Source organism: Scyliorhinus torazame, chromosome 22 (genome assembly GCF_047496885.1).
Source record: "Scyliorhinus torazame isolate Kashiwa2021f chromosome 22, sScyTor2.1, whole genome shotgun sequence".
NCBI classification, from domain to species: Eukaryota; Metazoa; Chordata; class Chondrichthyes; order Carcharhiniformes; family Scyliorhinidae; genus Scyliorhinus; species Scyliorhinus torazame.
In genome coordinates, this window is record NC_092728.1 from 27,096,115 (window position 1) to 27,111,126 (window position 15,012).

The 15,012-nt window shown below is 41.6% G+C and overlaps 1 protein-coding gene across 2 annotated transcripts in view; it reads left to right on the plus strand.

The window, feature by feature from the left end:
* The first annotated feature begins 947 nt into the window (after window positions 1–947).
* LOC140398978 (vacuolar fusion protein MON1 homolog B-like) overlaps window positions 948–15,012 on the plus strand; it is a 79,365-nt gene continuing 65,300 nt past the window's right edge. For both annotated transcript variants that reach the window (XM_072487998.1, XM_072487999.1), the window contains exon 1: window positions 948–1,042. The gene's annotated coding sequence lies outside the window, so the exon portion shown is untranslated. The remainder of the gene's footprint in view (window positions 1,043–15,012) is intronic.

The window sequence follows — 15,012 nt, forward strand, 5'->3', positions numbered from 1 at the left end:
ACACACTCTCTGTCACTCTCTCTCTGTCACACTCACTCACTCTCTCTCTGTCACTCTCTCTCTCTGTCACACACACTCTCTGTCACACACTCTCTGTCACACTCACTCTCTCTCTCTCTGTCACTCTCTCTCTCTGTCACACACACTCTCTGTCACTCTCTCTCTGTCACACTCACTCACTCTCTCTCTGTCACTCTCTCTCTCTGTCACACACACTCTCTGTCACACTCACTCACTCTCTCTCTCTGTCACTCTCTCTCTCTGTCACACACACTCTGTCACTCTCTCTCTGTCACACTCACTCTCTCTCTCTCTCTGTCACTCTCTCTCTCTGTCACACTCACTCTGATCTCTCTCTTTCACTCTCTCTCTCTCTCTCTCACTCTGTCTCTGTCTCTCTGTCTGTCTGTCACACTCTCTCCTTCCTCGTCCCTCCAAGTCACAAACTTTCCGACAACTTTTCTAGATTTAATGAGAAGCGCCGCCCCCAGTGTCGTATTGGCTGGGAGGCTCGAGGCCTCGCTCTCGCACGATTGGCTGCTTCGACTGCCCATCAGCAGCGTCCACGCCCCCGCCAGGCTGTTCCCGCCCCCTCGCCACGCCGGCCCCGCCCCCCGCCAGGAGGTGCCCGCCTCAACAGCGCCCATTGGCGAAGCGGGCCGTCAATCAGAAAGACAGAGTTCTCATTGGTTTCTGGCCGGGCATCCGGGCCCGCCTTCGCACAGAGCACTGATTGGTGAAAGGAAACATCAGCCAGAGAATCCTGGCGCGAGATTGGCTGCCGGGCGGCGTAGCGGGAGACGCAGTTTGGTGGAGAGGTCAGGGGACGGTAAAGCCACAAAGGACGGCGGCGCTGATTGGTGCAGGGATAGAAAGGGTCGGGGCTCAGTGAGCAGGCGGCGCTGATTGGTCAGGAGGGCGGGGCGGAGCGGGCTAACGGGGGGGGGGGGGGAGAGGACAGCTGATTGGCGGAGATCCTGAGGGAGGCAGAGGAGCGAAAATCCAGGACCAGGATCCGGAACAACAAGGCCTGAAAACAAGAGTGAGACAGAAATATCACCGGGGGGATAGCACTGTGTGTATATGTCTACATCACTGTCTGTGTATATGTCTACATCACTGTCTGTGTATATGTCTACATCACTGTCTGTGTATATGCCTACATCACTGTCTGTGTATATGTCTACATCACTGTCTGTGTATATGTCTACATCACTGTCTGTGTATATGTCTACATCACTGTCTGTGTATATGTCTACATCACTGTCTGTGTATATGTCTACATCACTGTCTGTGTATATGTCTATATCACTGTCTGTGTATATGTCTACATCACTGTCTGTGTATATGTCTACATCACTGTCTGTGTATATGTCTACATCACTGTCTGTGTATATGTCTACATCACTGTCTGTGTATATGTCTACATCACTGTCTGTGTATATGTCTACATCACTGTCTGTGTATATGTCTATATCACTGTCTGTGTATATGTCTATATCACTGTCTGTGTATATGTCTACATCACTGTCTGTGTATATGTCTACATCACTGTCTGTGTATATGTCTACATCACTGTCTGTGTATATGGCTATATCACTGTCTGTGTATATGTCTATATCACTGTCTGTGTATATGTCTATATCACTGTCTGTGTATATGTCTACATCACTGTCTGTGTATATGGCTATATCACTGTCTGTGTATATGTCTATATCACTGTCTGTGTATATGTCTATATCACTGTCTGTGTATATGTCTACATCACTGTCTGTGTATATGGCTATATCACTGTCTGTGTATATGTCTATATCACTGTCTGTGTATATGTCTACATCACTGTCTGTGTATATGTCTACATCACTGTCTGTGTATATGTCTACATCACTGTCTGTGTATATGTCTACATCACTGTCTGTGTATATGTCTACATCACTGTCTGTGTATATGTCTACATCACTGTCTGTGTATATGTCTACATCACTGTCTGTGTATATGTCTACATCACTGTCTGTGTATATGTCTACATCACTGTCTGTGTATATGTCTATATCACTGTCTGTGTATATGTCTACATCACTGTCTGTGTATATGTCTATATCACTGTCTGTGTATATGTCTATATCACTGTCTGTGTATATGTCTACATCACTGTCTGTGTATATGTCTACATCACTGTCTGTGTATATGTCTACATCACTGTCTGTGTATATGTCTATATCACTGTGTATATGTCTACATCACTGTCTGTGTATATGTCTACATCACTGTGTATATGTCTACATCACTGTCTGTGTATATGTCTATATCACTGTCTGTGTATATGTCTACATCACTGTCTGTGTATATGTCTATATCACTGTCTGTGTATATGTCTATATCACTGTCTGTGTATATGTCTACATCACTGTCTGTGTATATGTCTATATCACTGTCTGTGTATATGTCTACATCACTGTCTGTGTATATGTCTATATCAATGTCTGTGTATATGTCTATATCACTGTGTATATGTCTACATCACTGTCTGTGTATATGTCTACATCACTGTCTGTGTATATGTCTATATCAATGTCTGTGTATATGTCTATATCACTGTGTATATGTCTACATCACTGTCTGTGTATATGTCTACATCACTGTCTGTGTATATGTCTATATCAATGTCTGTGTATATGTCTATATCACTGTGTATATGTCTACATCACTGTCTGTGTATATGTCTATATCACTGTCTGTGTATATGTCTATATCACTGTCTGTATCTGTCTACATCACTGTCTGTGTATATGTCTACATCACTGTCTGTGTATATGTCTACATCACTGTCTGTGTATATGTCTACATCACTGTCTGTGTATATGTCTACATCACTGTATGTGTATATGTCTACATCACTGTCTGTGTATATGTCTACATCACTGTCTGTGTATATGTCTACATCACTGTCTGTGTATATGTCTACATCACTGTCTGTGTATATGTCTACATCACTGTCTGTGTATATGTCTACATCACTGTCTGTGTATATGTCTACATCACTGTCTGTGTATATGTCTACATCACTGTCTGTGTATATGTCTACATCACTGTCTGTGTATATGTCTACATCACTGTCTATGTATATGTCTACATCACTGTCTGTGTATATGTCTACATCACTGTCTGTGTATATGTCTACATCACTGTCTGTGTATATGTCTACATCACTGTCTGTGTATATGTCTACATCACTGTCTGTGTATATGTCTATATCACTGTGTATATGTCTATATCGCTGTCTGTGTATATGTCTATCTCACTGTCTGTGTATATAGCTATATCACTGTCTGTGTATATGGCTATATCACTGTCTGTGTATATGGCTATATCACTGTCTCTGTATATGGCTATATCACCATCTCTGTATATGGCTATATCACCGTCTCTGTATATGGCTATATCACCGTCTCTGTATATGGCTATATCACCGTCTCTGTATATGGCTATATCACTGTCTCTGTATATGGCTATATCACTGTCTCTGTATATGGCTATATCACTGTCTGTGTGTATATATGGCTATATCACTGTCTGTGTGTATATATGTCTATATCACTGTCTGTGTGTATATATGTCTATATCACTCTGTGTATATGTCTATATTCACTGTGTGTGTATGTGTCTATATCACTGTATATGGCTATATCACTGTCTCTGTATATGGCTATATCACTGTGTATATGGCTATATCACTGTCTCTGTATATGGCTATATCACTGTCTGTGTATATGTCTATATCACTGTCTGTGTGTATATATGTCTATATCACTGTCTGTGTGTGTATATATGTCTATATCACTGCATAGGTCTATATCACTGTATATGTCTATATCACTGTTGTCATGAGAATGTCACTTTAATAAATGTTTGCCCATATTACTGCAGTGAAGTCAAGAGTGTGGGTCGAGCTGGGCTGTCTGTCATCTTTTTACTTTCGTTTTAGGCTGTTTGCTGCAGGGTGTGTTTTAGTTAAGTTTTCGGTATTGGAGCTGAAGCCAGACAGAGCAGGTGTACTGTTGATCTCTCTGCCATGAAAAGACTGTCTCTTGATCATTTGGTGAATTCGGAATTATAAATGTTCTCAGTAGTGAATGTAAGCCTAATGTGCCTCTGTTAAAAGGTGTTTCTTCTGTCTTCTGGATGTTTGGGAAGTTATTAAGGATTACTTAGTGTTGTAAGCTTTGGGAGTTAAATTTGAAATGATGGTTGCTAAGATATTCACTATGTTTTAAAAAGGTTAACTTGAGTTCATAGAATAAACATTGTTCTGTTTTAAAAAATACTTTTCCATTTCTGCTGTACCACACCTGTAGAGTGGGCCATGTGCTCCCCATACCACTATCTATTAAAAGTTTTGGGTCAGGTGAACTCCATGATGCACTTTGGGGTTCTCCAAACTCAGGCCCATAACACTGTGTGTGTCTATATGTCTATATCACTGTGTGTTTCTATATGTCTATATCACTGTGTATATGTCAATATCACTGTGTATGTATATCACTGTGTGTGTGTATATGTCAATATCACTTTGTATATGTCTATATCACTGTGTATGTATATCACTGTGTGTCTATATGTCTATATCACTGTGTGACTATATATCTATATGACTATGTGTATATGTCTATATCACTGTGTGTGTGTATATGTCTATATCACTGTGTGTGTGTATATGTCTATATCACTGTGTGTGTATATGTCTATATCACTGTGTGTATATGTCTATATCACTGTGTGTGTATATGTCTATATCACTGTGTGTGTATATGTCTATATCACTGTGTATATGTCAATATCACTGTGTGTGTATATGTCAATATCACTTTGTATATGTCTATATCACTGTGTATATGTCTATATATGTGAGGGTGTGTGTGTGCATATGTGTATATATCGCTTTGGGTGTATATAATCATTGTGTGGGTGTGTGTAGATGTATCACTGTGTGTGTACATATCACTGTGTGTATATATTACACTGTGTGCGTGTGTATGTATATATCACTTGCTGTGTGTGTGTATATATGTCACTGTGGCTGTGTGTATGTATGTCACTGTGCCTGTGTGTGTGTGTATATATGTCACTGTCTGTGTGTGTGTGTATATATGTCACTGTCTATGTGTGTGCATATATGTCACTGTGTGTATATATGTCACTCTGTGTGTGTGTGTGTATACATGTCACTGTGTCTGTGTGTATATATGTCTGTGTGTGTAAATGTCACTGACTGTGTTTGCATCTTTATCACTGTATATGTCTTTATCACTGTGTGTGTGTAGAACTGTCACTGTCTGTGTATATATGTCACTGAGTCTGTGTGTGCGCATATATGTCACTGAGTCTGTGTGTGTGTGCGCATATATGTCACAGTCTGTGTGTGCACATATATGTCACTGAGTCTGTGTGTGTGTGCACATATATGTCACTGAGTCTGTGTGTGCGCATATATGTCACTGAGACTGTGCATATATGACACTGAGACTGTGTGTGCATATATGTCGCTGAGATGGTGTGTGCGCGCATATATGTCACTGTCCGTGTGTGTGTGTATATATATGTCACTGTGTGGATATATGTCACTTTGTATGTGTGTCTGCATCACTTTGTGTATATGTCTATATCACTTTGTGTATATGTCTATATCACTGTGTGTGTATATACATGTCCATATCACTGGGTGCATATATCTATATCACTACATCTCTGGGTGTACATGTATGTATCGCTGTGTGTGTCTATGTCTGTATCGCTGTGTGTGTGTCTATGTCTATATCCCCGAACAGGCGCCGGAAAGTGGCGACTAGGGGCTTTTCACAGTAACTTCATTGAAGCCTACTTGTGACAAGCGATTTTCATTTCACTATGTGTGTGTGTGTGTGTGTGTGTGTGTGTATATATGTCTATATCACTGTGTATGTGTCTATATCTACATCACTGTACATCTCTGGGTGTATATGCCCATATCACTATATATCTCTGGGTATATATATCCATATCACTTTGTGTGTGTGTCTGTATCACTGTGTTTATGTCTATATCACTGTGTGAATATGTCTATATATGTGAGGGTGTGTGTGTATATATAACTGGGTGTGTGCGTATGTGTGTATATATCACTTTGGGTGTATGTGTATATATCATTGTGTGGGTGTGTGTAGATGTATCACTGTGTGTGTGTGTGTACATATCACTGTGTCTGTGTGTGTATATCACTGTGTGTGTGTATATATCACTGCGTATATATCACTGTATATGTCTTTATCACTTGTATGTGCATATATATCACTATATATAATCACTGTGTGTCTATATAACTATATATATATATATATCCGTGTTTGTGTGTGTATATCACTGTATATATCACTATATATATATATATTATATATCACTGTATATATATATATATATATCACTGTCTGTGTGTGTGTATATATGCCTGTGTGTGTGTGTGTATGTGTGTGTGTGTGTGTGTACATGTCACTGTGTACATGTCACTGTGTGTGTGTGTGTGTGTATAAATGTCACGTGTGTGTGTGTATAAATGTCACTGTCTGTGTGTGTGTATAAATGTCACTGTCTGCGTGTGTGTATATGTCACTGTCTGTGTGTGTATACATGTCACTGTGTGTGTGTATAAATGTCACTGTGTATAACTGTCACTGTCTGTGTGTGTGTATATGTCACTGTCTATGTGTGTGTATACATGTCACTGTGTATTTACATGTCACTGTGTACGTGTGTGTACATGTCACCCTGTGTGTACATGTCACTGTGTGTACATGTCACTGTGTGTACATGTCACTGTGTGTGTACATGTCACTGTGTGTACATGTCACTGTGTGTGTGTACATGTCACTGTGTGTGTGTATGTCACTGTCTATGTGTGTATAAATGTCACTGTCTATGTGTGTATAAATGTCACTGTCTATGTGTGTGTATAACTCACTGTCTCTGTGTGTGTGTGTATATGTCACTGTGCCTGTGTGTGTATATGTCACTGTGCCTGTGTGTGTACATGTCACTGTGTGTGTGTGTGTACATGTCACCGTGTGTGTACATGTCACCGTGTGTGTACATGTCACCGTGTATAAATGTCACTGTCTATGTGTGTATAAATGTCACAGTCTGTGTGTGTATAACTCACTGTCTCTGTGTGTGTGTGTGTGTGTATATATGTCACTGTGCCTGTGTGTGTGTGTGTACATGTCACTGTGTGTGTATAAATGTCTCTGTGTGTGTGTGTGTGTATATATGTCACTGTGTCTGTGTGAGCATTCCCGTACCAGCCTCCCCGAACTGGCGCCGGAATGTGGCGACTAGGGGCTTTTCACAGGAACTTCATCAAAGCCTACTCGTGACAAGCGATTTTCATTTCATTTTTTCATGTCACTGTCTGCCTTTGTGTGTATATATGTCATTGTCTGTGTGTGTCTATATATGTCACTGTGTGTCTTTATCACTGTGTGTCTTTATCACTGTGTGTATATATCACTCTGTGTATACATGTCACTGTGTGTATATATGTCACTGTGTGTGTGCGCATATATGTCACTGAGTCTGTGGGTGTGCATATATGTCACAGACAGTGTGCGTGTGTGCATATATGTCACAGTCTGTGCGTGTGCACATATATGTCACAGTCTGTGCGTGTGCGCATATATGTCACTGAGTCTGTGGGTGTGCATATGTCACTGAGACAGTGTGCGTGTGTGCATATATGTCACAGTGTGTGTGTGTGTGTGCGCATATATGTCACAGTCTGTGCGTGTGCGCATATATGTCACTGAGTCCCTGTGTGCATATATTTCACTGAGACTGTGTGTGTGTGTGTGCATATACGTCACTGAGTCGTGTGCGTATATGTCCCTGTGTCTATATATGTCACTGTGAGTGAATATATGTCAGTGTGTCTGTGTATATATGTCACTGTGTGTATATGTCACACTGTGTGTTTGCATCTTTATCACTGTGTGTGTGCATATATGTCACTGAGACTGTGTGTGTGTGTGCATATATGTCACTGAGTCTGTGTGTGTGCGCATATATGTCAGAAGTCTGTGTGTGTGCCGCATATATGTCACAGTCTGTGCGTGTGCGCATATATGTCACAGACTGTGTGTATGTGTGTGGTGTGTGTGCATATATGTCACTGAGTCTGTGCGTGTGCGCATATAGTCACTGAATCTGTGCGTGTGCGCATATATGTCACTGAGTCTGTGCGTGTGCGCATATATGTCACAGTCTGTGCGTGTGCATATATGTCACTGAGGCTGTGTGTGTGTGTGAGTGCATATATGTCACTGAGACTGTGTGTGTGTGTGCATATATGTCACTGAGACTGTGTGTGTGTGCGCATATATGTCACTGAGTCTGTGTGCGCATATATGTCACTGAGTCTGTGTGTGTGCATATATGTCACTGAGTCTGTGTGTGTGCACATATATGTCATTGAGTCTGTGTGTGCGCATATATGTCATTGAGTCTGTGTGTGCGCATATATGTCATTGAGTCTGTGTGTGTGCGCATATATGTCACTGAGACTGTGTGTGGATATATGTCACTTTGTCTGTATGTGTGTCTGCATCACTGTGTGTATATGTCTATATCACTGTGTGCGTATGTCCATAATCACTGTATGTGTATATACATGTCCCTATCACTGGGTGCATATCTTATATCACTACATCTCTGGGTGTACATGTCTTTATCACTGTGTGTGTATATGTCTGTATCGCTGTGTGTGTGTATATGTCTATATCACTGTGTATGTGTATATGTCTATATCACTGTGTATGTGTCTATGTCTATATCCCCGAACATGCGCCGGAAAGTGGCGACTAGGGGCTTTTCACAGTAACTTCATTGAAGCCTACGTGTGACAAGCGATTTTCATTTCACTGTGTGTGTGTGTGTGTGTGTGTGTGTATATGGTCTATATCACTGTGTATGTGTTTATATCTACATCACTGTACATCTCTGGGTGTATATGCCTATATCACGAGATATCTCTGGGTATATATATCCATATCACTTTGTGTGTGTGTGCGTGTGCCTGTATCACTGTGTTTATGTCTATATCACTGTGTGTATATGTCTATATATGTGAGGGTGTGTGTGTATATATAACTGGGTGTGTGCGTATGTGTGTATATATCACTTTGGGGTGTATATGTATATATCATTGTGTGGGTGTGTGTAGATGTATCACTGTGTGTGTGTGTACATATCACTGTGTCTGTGTGTGTATATATATCAGTGTGTGTGTGGTGTGTGTGTGTGCGCACTGTGTCTCTGTGTGTACATACATATGTGTGTGTGTATATCAATGTGTGTCTATATCACTGTATTGTCTTTATCACTTGAATGTGCATATATATCACTGTGTATATATAATCACTGCGTGTCTCTATAACTATATATATATATATATAAATCAGTGTCTGTGTGTGTATATCACTGTATATATCATATATATCAATATATAACTATATATATATATCACTGTGTATATATGCCACTGTGTCTGTGTGTACATGTCACTGGTGTGTGTGTATAAATGTCACTGTCTGTGTGTGTATAAATGTCACTGTCTGCGTGTGTATAACAGTCACTGTCTGTGTGTGTGTATATGTCACTGTCTATGTGTGTGTATAACTGTCACTGTCTGTGTGTGTGTGTGTGTACATGTCACTGTGTGTACATGTCACTATGTGTATGTGTGTATAAATGTCACTGTGTATAACTGTCACTGTCTGTGTGTGGTGCACATATATGTCACTGTGTCTGTGTGTGTATATATGGCACTGTGTATGCGTGTGTGTTTGTGTTACTGTGTCTGTGTAGGTGTTACTATGTGTATATATGTCAACTGTGTGAGTGTGTCTATGCCACTGTGTGTGTGTCTATGCCACTTGTGTGTGTGTCTATGCCACTGTGTGTGTCTATGCCACTGTGTGTATATATGTCATTGTGTGTGTATATATATCACTGTGTGTGTATATATGTCACTGTGTGTATATATGTCACTGTGTGTGTATATGTCACTGACTGTGTGTTTGCATCTTTATCACTGTGTGTGCGCATATATGTCACAGTGTGTGTGTGCGCATATGTGTCACTGAGTCTGTGCATGTGCATATATGTCACTGCGACAGTGTGCGTGTGTGCATATATGTCACTGAGTCTGTGTGCATATATTTCACCTGAGACTGTGTGTGCATATACGTCACTGAGTCGTGTGGTGCGTATATGTCACTGTGTCTAATATGTCACTGTGAGTGAATATATGTCACTGTGTCTGTGTGTATATATATGTCACTATGTCCGTGTGTGTGAATATCTGTCACTTTGTCTGTCTGTGTGTGTCTGTATCACTTTGTGTATATGTCTACATCACTGTGTATATGTCTATTCACTGTGTGTGTATATATGTCTATATCACTGTAATATGTCTATATCACTGTGTGTATATATGTCGATATCACTGGTGTATATATGTCTATATCACTGTGTATATATGTCTATATCACTGTGTGTATATGTCTATATCACTGTGTGTATATAGGTCTATATCCCTCCATGTGTATATGTCTATATCCCTCCATGTGTATATGTCTATATCCCTCCATGTGTATATGTCTATATCACTGTGCCCGTGTGTATTTATCATTGTGTGTGTGTGTATATCGCTCTATGTATGCCCATCACTGTGTATGTCTATCACTGTGTGAATATATGTCTATACCCATGTATCTATATGTCTATATCCCTGTGTGTGTATCTGTATATATATCACTGTGTATCTGTATATACAGCAAGAAGTTTTACAACACCAGGTTAAAGTCCAACAGGTTTGTTTCGATGTCACTAGCTTTCGGAGCGCTGCTCCTTCCTCAGGTGAATGAAGAGGTATGTTCCAGAAACATATATAGACAGATTCAAAGATGCCAGACAATATCTGTATATACATATATATATATCTATCACTGTATGAATGTGTGAGTGTGTGAGTGTGTATATATATCACTGTGTGGTCTGTGTATATGATCACTGTGTCATACTCACTGTGTCTGTCTGTGTACATATGTTTCTGTGTGTGTGTATATATTGTTATGGGTGATTGGATTGGATTTGTTATTGTCACGTGTACCGCGGTACAGTGAAAAGTATTTTTCTTGCGAGCAGCTCAACAGATCATTAAATACATGGGAAGAAAAGGAAATAAAATAAAATACATAATAGGGCAACACAACATATACAATGTAACTACATAAGCACTGGCATCGGATGAAGCATACAGGGTGTAGTGTTAATGAGGTCAGTCCATCAGAGGGTCACTTAGTCTGGTGACAGTGGGGAAGAAGCTGTTTTTGAGTCTGTTCGTGCGTGTTCTCAGACTTCTATATCTCCTGCCCGTTGAAGAAGTTGGAAGAGTGAGTAAGCCGGGTGGGAGGGATCTTTGATTATGCTGCCCGCTTTCCCCAGGCAGCGGGAGGTGTAGATGGAGTCAATGGATGGGAGGCAGGTTCGTGTGATGGACTGAGCAGTGTTCACAACACTCTGAAGTTTCTTGCGGTCCTGGGCCGAGCAGGTGCCATACCAGGCTGTGATGCAGCCCGATAGGATGCTTTCTATGGTGCATCTGTAAAAGTTGGTAAGGGTTAATGTGGACATGCCGAATTTCCTTAGTTTCCTGAGGAAGTATAGGCGCTGTTGTGCTTTCTTGGTGGTAGCGTCGACGTGGGTGGACCAGGACAGATTTTTGGAGATGTGCACCCCTAGGATTTGAAACTGCTAACCATCTCCACCTCGGCCCCGTTGATGCTGACAGGGGTGTGTACAGTACTTTGCTTCCTGAAGTCAATTACCAGCTCTTTAGTTTTGCTGGCATTGAGGGAGAGATTGTTGTCACTACACCACTCCAGTAGGGTTCTCTATCTCCCGGCTGTATTCTGACTCGTCGTTATTCGAGATCCCGGCCCACTATGGTCGTCAGCAAACTTGTAGATGGAGTTGGGACCAAGTTTTGCCACGCAGTCGTGTATGAACAGGGAGTAGAGTAGGGGGCTAAGTACGCAGCCTTGCGGGGCCCCGGTGTTGAGGACTATTGTGGAGGAGGTGTTGTTGTTCATTCTTACTGATTGTGGTCTGTTGGTCAGAAAATCGAGGATCCAGTTGCAGAGTGGAGAGCCAAGTCCTAGGTTTTGGAGCTTTGATATGAGCTTGGCTGGGGTTATGTTGTTGAAGGCGGAGCTGTAGTCAATAAATAAGAGTCTGATGTAGGAGTCCTTGTTTTCGAGATGCTCTAGGGATGAGTGTAGAGCCAGGGAAATGGCGTCTGATGTGGACCGGTTGCAGCGGTATGCGAATTGCAGTGGATCAAGGCGTTCTGGGAGTATGGAGGTGGTGCGCTTCATGATCAACCTCTCGAAGCACTTCATTACGACTGAAGTCAGGGCCACTGGACGGTAGTCATTGAGGCACGTTGCCTGGTTCTTCTTTGGTACCGGTATGATGGTGGTCTTCTTGAAGCAGGTGGGGACCTCGGAGTGGAGTAGGGACAGGTTAAAGATGTCCGCGAATACCTCTGCCAGCTGGTCCGCGCAGGCTCGAGTGCACGACAGGGATCCCGTCCGGGCCCGTCGCCTTCCAAGGGTTCACTTTCAGGAAGGCCAATCTGACTTCGGAAGCTGTGATGGTGGGTATGGGTGAATTATGGGCTGCTGGGGCACTCAACAGCGGATTGTTGGTTACCTGCTCGAACCGAGCATAGAATGCATTGAGTCATCGGGGAGGGGTGCGCTGCTGCCAGAGATACTGTTCGACTTCGCTTTGTCGCCCGTTATGTTGTTTAGTCCTTGCCACAACCGCCGAGAGTCTGTCTGTGACTCTAGCTTGGTTTGATATTCTCTCTTGGCATCTCTAATGGCTTTGCGAAGGTCGTACCTTGATTTCTTGTATAGGTCAGGGTCGTCTGCCTTGAACGCCTCAGATCTGTCCTTCAGTAGGGAGTCAATCGCGCGATTGAGCCATGGTTTCCGGTTGGGGAACGTGCGTACTGCTTTCTTTGGCATGCAGTCGTCCACACATTTGCTGATGAAGTCTGTGACGGTGGTGGCATACTCATTTAAGTTGGTTGCTGAGTTCTTAAAAAGTGAGGCATTTTCAGAAACCCAAAATATGTGGACTTCAACCAACCTCTCCCTTTAATGTATTTGTTGCTTTTCCTAGCACATTTTTTTGTTCCCTAGGTGTGGGATTACAATTATAGACACGTGGGCTTTTAAACACAAAACACTATTTATTCCATGAACTCAACTTGACATCTTAAATAAAACATTGGATCTCTTAACACCACTTAGTTCAAAGATAACTCAGAAAATATTGCAACAGTAAATAATTCCTCAATGTTCCTTCAAACTTCCAAGAGACTTAACACCTTTAAACAGAATCACATCAGGTTAAAGGCTTTACTATTATGAGTTTAAATCACCGAAATAATCCAGTGATAGTCTTTCATGGCAGAGATCCAGCTCACTGCAAAACACAGACACTCCAAAGCTCTTTCAAACTGCAAAACGAAACTGCAAAATGGCTGACCTGACCTCAGCTCCACTCACTCTCTGACATCACTGTTTTCTCAAGGTACATTGCTTAAACATCCATGTCTTAAAGGTACTCTCACATGACGTCTCCCGCCAAGAAACAAAATAAACCATCAACTTCAAGATGATTTCATTTTTCACTTTTGCACCATCCACTAAGAAATGTACACAGTAAATATACCTTTTCGTTTTTTAAAAAAAAACAACACATGCAAACAGGTATAATAATATAGTCCATTTTTCTTTGTTCTTCTTCCTCCAACCGAAATCCTTCTCGATTGATAGTCTCTTTGAACAAAGGTCTCTGCACGATCCATCCATCCCTCTACTCCTCGGCATTTCTCTTTAGAATCAGATACGTTTGTTCAATCTGACCACAGAGTCCCTTGCAATTCTCCAATACAGGAACATTGGTGATCACAGCTTTCAGGCAGTCACATGCCTGTTGAAAGTCCGCTGTCCATTGAATTTTTTTACGTTTCTTCAGAAATTCCATCAGTGGACTAATCACGCCACAAAACCTTTGCACAACTGTTTTTGCACAATCAAATCCACTCATGCTAAGAAATTGCATTATTTCCCTTTGTCTTGAGGGTATCAGAAACTCCTCAAGGAAAGTGATTCAGGCTTCTCCAAATTCACTTTCGGCTAGGTTCATCACCAAACCCGCCTCCTGAAGTTGACCGAAGAACTCCATACGATGTTTTAAATGTTCTTTCCATGTCTGGAAGTTGGAAATAAAAGCAGATTGTCCCACTTTCTCCATGCAATCCTTCAAACGTGGGACAGGATAAGAGTCCGTTCTTGTAACTGCATTCACCTTTCTATAGTCCACACACAACCGTTGGGTACCTTCTGGTTTAGGTACCATCACTATGGGTGAGCTCCATTAGCTGCAATCCACTTCAATTATGCCATTTGTAAGCATACTCTCAATCTCTCTGTTAACCTGTGCCAATTTTAAAGGATTAAGTCTATATAGATGTTGTTTGATAGGAACAACATTTCCCACATCTACATCATGTATAGCCATTTTAGTACTTCCCAATTTATCTCTACAAACTTGCCCATGTGATATCAATAACTCTTTCAGGTAAGCACGGTAGCATTGTGGATAGCACAATTGCTTCACAGCTCCAGGGTCCCAGGTTCGATTCCGGCTTGGGTCACTGTCTGTGCGAGTCTGCACATCCTCCCCATGTGTGCGTGGGTTTCCTCCGGGTGCTACGGTTTCCTCCCACAGTCCAAAGATGTGCAGGTTAGGTGGATTGGCCATGATAAATTGCCCTTAGTGTCTAAAGTTGCCCTTAGTGTTGAGTGGGGTTACTGGGTTATGGGGATAGGGTGGAAGTGTTGACCTTGG